At 38.1% G+C, this 6984-nt stretch overlaps 1 long non-coding RNA gene across 1 annotated transcript in view; it reads left to right on the top strand.

Moving 5' to 3' along the window:
- LOC116671932 (uncharacterized) overlaps positions 1-6984 on the top strand; it is a 14854-nt gene that overhangs the window by 1903 nt on the left and 5967 nt on the right. The window contains exon 2 of the long non-coding RNA XR_004327414.1: positions 2039-2042. This is a non-coding gene — a long non-coding RNA (uncharacterized LOC116671932). The remainder of the gene's footprint in view (positions 1-2038; positions 2043-6984) is intronic.

Here is a 6984-nt window from a genome sequence, read left to right as displayed (position 1 = left end):
TGTGTGTGTGTGTGTGTGTGTGTGTGTTTGATCTCATAGTAATTCATTCATTTTGAAAAAGATTTTAGATTATTTTATGACGTACTATAATGTTTGTAAGATTTATTTTAAGAGTCATTTCGACATTGCATATTCAAGCCTTTTGATTACTTTTTAGAAACCTTTATTTTCCCTTAGTTGGTTGACCAATGATGTCCCGTAGGACGCCGTACACCTTGTAACTCGATCTCCGAGTAACTTTTCTGATGATGAATAGCATCACTGTGTCTCTGCACTTTCCGTGATATAAAAGAAATCCATTTTTGCCAACAGGGTGGATGGGAACCCGCTTCCAACATGCAATCCTAATTGGAAGCCTGTACATATGCGAGAAACAAAATTACTGAAAAGATTTTTAGATTTCTGTTCATCATAATTTCTTGGATGTGATGAAATAGTGGTCACTGCACAGCAGATGGAGCCATGGCAGGGAAACACTGCAGTGGGATGGTAGTGTAGATGTGTAGAAAGGCAATTGTCGGCTAAAAATAAGCTGTATTTGCTGTACATAGTTTGACTTTTATCTCAATTTTACCTTTTTTGTGTTGTATTTGTACTATTTTTGAACCCTAATACTCTGGGAATGCAATGCCTCCAATGTTGCCCTCCGTATAATTGTTTGCATCAACTGTTTTAAAGAGTGACAAAGCTAAAAATGAGAAGAAAAAAAATGTATGGCTACATCCGCTTTTTTGTAAATAGTATTATTTTCTATATAGCTTGATTATTTCTGAACTTTACTTGTATATTTTGACATTCACAATGTGTGTGTTTACATTTTAAATCTTTTAAAATGCTTGTTTGAATAAGTTTGTGTTTTTTAAACTCTAAACGTGTTAGTTGCAATAAAAAATAAAAAAAAGTACTCAAAAACGTCCAAAACAGCCCAAGACTCCTACGGGTTAAAAGGTGATCAGCATGTCATAGATGTGTTATTCTTCCTCCGAATTGTTAAATAAGAATACAAATTTATGAAAAAAAAATCATCATCCTCATTAAATATAGCCACGGGAAATGATCAGTTATTGTACATGTAATTTATAAGTAGAAACAACTCAGTATAATCAGCTCCGTTGATTAGAGGAATGGAGGTAAATCAAGCAATGTAGTCTAAAGAAAAAATCTAAATAAACATAACTTTTAACTTTTAATCAGGTAAATTCTACTTCTATTTTTTAAATTCTACACACAGATCGGCCCATACATAGATATACCTTGCCATTGGTTCATGCACCTGATTTCAAACTGATTGTAAAGTCATTGCATGAAACTCGAGGTTAACTTCCTAAAAGCTTTTTAATGAAACACAGCGTGCAAAACAAAAGGGGTAAGGGGAAATAATTAACATGGAATTTGCACGCAGTGATCCTTAAAAGAAAGTTGCCAACATTTTGTCAGCAGCACAGCCATGCAGCCGTTCGCCCTCCTGGGTCTTAAGACCCATCACAGATAATCACCGACTGCTTGCAGAGTCAACTCTGCCTTTTGAAGATGTACTTAATTAATCCCTTCCCATCCAACAACGGACAGGGGGGGCGGGGGAGGGGACTGTCTTGGGAGCTTTATTTTATGTACAATTAAAGATGCCCTTCCCTCATATGTCCTCTTCAATCAATGGCACTGGAGGACAAGCGAGACAAAAGTTGTTGCAACATATAGAGACCACTGAGGAAGGAAAGGCACCCGTGTGGATTCATTGGATGACCTTTAGAGGCCTTTTGGAGCCTGTCAGTCTAGCCTGGACACCGCGGTAGCCGCATGTGTTACGCCATGCTAGGGGAAGTGCAGGTGTGTGTACGACCTCTTGGGTTGTCAAACTGACTTTATTTTCCCACATCAGTTGTTGAGAAAAAAAAATCACTGAGGCAAGAGAGGAAACAAAATAAAAAGCGGATTCGTGGGCGCTGAACATGCACATCGTTCTTCTAGAAAGACGACTCAGAATATGACCTTTGATATTTAACAACTGGCGAACATGACTTTTCATTTTCAACTGCAGAAAAGTGAACTGCTACAGACGACTGGTTCCTGACTCAATTGAGGATGCATCTTTCTCCTTAAACATGTCTTCTTTTTTTTTTTATTCTGCAGTACACCCTGGTTTATGGCTGAACCCATTAACGATCAACGATGTGTAGAACAAGCTTGCAAGCACAGTCTGTTAAGAAGTGTTTATCACCTCGACGGAACAGTTCCAAATGCCAATGCCATTTAATTTCATCTCTCTACCAAATAATATGTTCATGTTACCAGTTCTTTAAATGGCTTTTTTCACTGCATGTCAACAACAGCGAGGTGGAACATATTCTCAAGAACACTAAACTAGAAGCTCCCTTACCTTTGCTCGGCGTGTAAACCCAAAAGTAAGACCTCTGTTTAACTTTGTCACTGTGGCATTACACCTATTAGCTTAGAATTTCAGCTGATTACCGCAATATTTTGGTGATTCATGCATAATTCCATGGCGCTGATGACGCCACATATTCGTGCATCTTTGAAATGCAACCATAGGAGGTAAGATTGATCCAAATTATCCAAATTGAAAAACAATTTACAAAAAACAATACTAGGTATGCACTACTTCGTTCCCAAAAGCCTGGTTATCCATTAGGGGTGGGGGGAAAACTTGATACAGCATAGTATTGCAATATTTTTAGTGGCAATGCTGTATGCGCCAAGTATGTTTTTCTTTTATTATATATGTTTTGGTCAGTTTGTCTGCTTGACAATCCCATTTTGCAGCAATAAAATTGAAGTGAGATGAACAAACAGAGAAATGTATCTTTTAAGATAAAACAGATGTTGACAAAGTTTCCTTTTAGGGACATCATTTGAAATTGGGAAAAATATTGCAATGTATCGCAGAATATTGCAATATGTTTAATATGGTAATGATATCATATTGTGGCATAAATATTGTGATGATATCGTATTGGCTGGTGTCTGGTGATTCCGACCCATATTTCCCTTCATCTTAGCTCCTCCACATCCCGCTCTGTCATTGTATTTCAAAATAGCTTGTTGCAAATGGGAGGCCCTTGCAAGTTGCTGAATGATCACACACACACACACACACACACACACACACACACACACACACACACACACACACACACACACACACACACACACACACACACACACACACACACGGCTGTAGAGGGAAGGATGGGCAGGACTGCTGTCATATTCATTTTTGAAATATTTCCAACTTCTCTTTCTCGGACTCGACTCCGAGGTTTAGCTATAACCTACACCTTATTGTGGTCTATGTCAGATAATAGTCTGTAACATCAATATCAACCACTCTAGAAATAGTGATATTAGGTGTTGGCAGACACGGTATACGGTGGTTATAGACCTGTCCCTGGGAGAAAAGGCAAATAAGTTTACACCATGGGGTAAGATGGAGCGTTTTAGGTGTCAAATGGGACATTATTTTTATATGTATACACAGTGGCAGATGTTGCTGTTACAGTGTCTTTTTTTAAGGTTGCACAGTGTAGAGCACAACTAGAACACTTTCAACTATTTTACACCATTGACATAGAGTTCTTTTAAAGGACACGGAAATAGCACAGCAAAGGCAAGACAATGTGGTAGGGTGTATTTATTTACCACCATTTAGTAGAATAAATGTAGCTGCTGAACTGACAGAGGGGTCAGCTGTTGTAAATGTATTACACATTTCAATGCTTTTGACATGAGCCGCAGCAACAAAACCATGCTAGACCTGGCTGACCCGCACCAGTTAAAAATAGAAAAATACTGCTATGTTGCCCCAAGGATCTATTCAGACCCAGAAGATAATGTGATGCCAGCAGTCTGCAGCTGCAAAAGTTTGAGCAATGAGAATAGTTGGGTACAGTGACCCATGCCAGATGGGTTAGTACAGTTGGAAGGTTTAATAATTAGAGCAACCGTATTAAAATGGGAAGGTCACACTTTTATTTTTTTTTGGCTTCATGTAGGGATTCACATGTTCTCTGAATGCCATTCAGCAAGTAGTTATATCAGATTTTATGCTCCTGATCCATGTATTTTAATATTGAGTATCTGCTGATGCCAAGTCAGATGATATCAAGCTACCGCGCAAGGTACTGGCATGACCGTCAGGAGCAATCAGGGGTTCAGAGTCTTGCCCAAGGACGCGTCTACATGTGGGCAGGGTAAGCGCAGGATCGAACCGCTAACCGTCAGTAATTAGTGTGCGACCCCTACCTCCTGAGCCACAGCCGCCCCCCTATGTCATTAAAAAAAGACCATTAAATCAGCACAAAACCAGGAGGTCAATGAGACATTGGCATTTAAAAAAAAAAAAGTTATGTTTGTGGTTGATTGGATAATATTAACTAACAAATCACGTAGTCCAATATCACTGCATTCTTTATAAAGAATGACTCCCTAGTTCCATCTCCAGCGGATTGGCTAGGGAGCCACAGAGCTGAGATCACCTTCAAGTAAACGGCTAATTAATTACTATCATGAGGAATGGTAATGTCTGTGTTTCAAACAATGAATGCTCATTTCTTGCTGTCAGTTAGAAAAGGTTGACTTCATTGTTTCATTTGAAATCCTTAAGTGCAGAAAACTGTGTCCTTTAGTCTTTTGCATGTTTGCTTCCACTGTTACTTTGGCAGCTGGTTATTATTAGTTTTGTATATCTGGGTTTTATTCAGTTGTATGCATATAAGTCATTATAGGCATTTGCAGCTGTGCAAATGTAGCATAATATATAACAAAATTACAAATGACGATTTGATTTTAAAATCCTTAGAGGTGAAAAGACCCTTTTTTGTTTTCTAAAGGTATAGTCCATGTTTATTCAATGGCCAGCGCTCTGAAATTATGCTCAAAAATACACATCACATCAACACAAAACAGATTGTATTTGCACAGGTGTAATTGCTCTCTAAAATTACAGTATTTTCTCCGGATCTCTTTCCTCGCACCAGTGATTGATTTAACTGATTATACTGTATGACGTGTGGAAGACTTTAGCATTAAATCCTCCCAAACACTTTTTGTTTTTTTTCAATTTTGCTCATACACAGGTTCTCTGTAAAGCACTATATGAAGCCATTGTACATAGGTGCAATCATCCTTTTCCTTTTCCATTAGATTACAAAGACCACATCATTTGCTTATTGTGGTACTTCAGATATGCGGCATTCATGCATTACATCACCATAGGCTGTAAAAAGAAATAATAAGTTTACATAAATGCAATCATGGATGGAATATGCCTTTGGGCCATCCTTTTAGCTAGCAACATAGATAACATACTTGACATATAATGGGAAATCTTTACTCTGTCTTCCTTCCTTTTGCCTCTAGCTGTTCCTGTCTTCCTTAGTAATAATATGGTTCTGCCAAATTAAGAAATCATGGGACCTGGGGTTGGCTTGTTGCGGAACAGATTAGAAAAACAATCTGTGATGTTTCTTGAGGCAGATTTAAGTGTTGATTTAAATTAGCATAGGCCTTGTGCTGTTAAATGTGACACATTGTGATTTGGTATTACTTTAATTTAAAAACTTGTCAAATAATTCAACATTGTGCAATGCACAAACTGAAGTTACTTCAATACTTATCTTTCTCATTTTTTGCCATTTTTCTTCATTAAGCCTTGTGCCAGTGGTGTTATCTCATAAAACAAAGACATAAAGGGAGGCTTAGAAGCACACACCTTTACTACCCCCTTTTGGTAACTGATAATAAAAACAAATTATTCTCCCATGTTTGGCAGCCCTCTTGGGACCACGTATCTGCACGTCAGTGGACTCAGAATGGAGGAGCTGTCCTCCGAGAGCCATTCATTATTCTAATTTCCATGTCTGTCGATCACAAAGGCGCTATGATCTCACATTATACAACTTTATGAGACTTAACATGGGAAATATGCACATTTCAATTTGAAGCACTTGTCATGCTGGAAATTCACTCAACTCAAATTCAACATTCAGCTATGGTGTGGTCCACGTAGGCTTTAACTGAGAAGACAGTGTATCAATAGAATTATAGAATAGAATTTTTATAATTTTTTTGTTAGCTACTGTAGTTGCTTAATTGTTAAAAAAAAATTTTTTCACTTTGCTTTGAGTGATAACCTGATAGACTTGGATCTACAGCACACAGTTAAACACACGTTGCATACTCGTGTTCACACATGCATCACTGCAGCCTTTCCACAACTTGGTGTTATGCCAATGACATGGTGCTCTTTGGATGCTTTTATATACTGTAGACCTTAGTGGTCCCCTAATACTGTATCTGAAGTCTCTTTTATATAGACCTTAATGGTCCCCTAATACTGTATCTGAAGTCTCTTTTATATAGACCTTAATGGTCCCCTAATACTGTATCTGAAGTCTCTTTTATATAGACCTTATTGGTCCACTAATACTGTATCTGAAGTCTCTTTTATATAGACCTTATTGGTCCCCTAATACTCTATCTGAAGTACAATGTTCCGATATCAATACCAGTATTGATACTGCCAAAGAAGCTGGTATCGGAAAGTACCAGAGGTTACGCACCTGTCCGATACCACATAATAAAGCCCTTAAAAAAGGTATTTATGTTCTTTTCCCGTTACAACTGACTGTCAAACTGGATGATAAAAGAAAGTTCTGTTGTGTTCATTGTTTGTATTTGTTCATGTTTCACAAAGGTTTAACCTGAGCCGGACCGACAAAAGAGATAGAAATCATATCACATCCATACAGGGATGGTAGTATACAGTTGTTGAAACATTCTAAAATATATGACCCACTGGTATCGGATCAGTACTTGGTATCGGCCGATACGCAAGTTCAAGTGTCAGAATCGGTATCGGGAAGCAAAAAAATGGTTGGACCATCTCTAATCTGAAGTCTCTTTTCCAAAATTCAGCCTTGGTGCAGGATTCCAGCCACTAGAGCCAGTCCCACAATGAGATTTCCT

This window comes from Etheostoma spectabile, chromosome 22 (genome assembly GCF_008692095.1).
Source record: "Etheostoma spectabile isolate EspeVRDwgs_2016 chromosome 22, UIUC_Espe_1.0, whole genome shotgun sequence".
In the NCBI taxonomy this organism is placed as follows: domain Eukaryota; kingdom Metazoa; phylum Chordata; class Actinopteri; order Perciformes; family Percidae; genus Etheostoma; species Etheostoma spectabile.
This window is presented reverse-complemented; position numbering and strand designations above follow the sequence as displayed.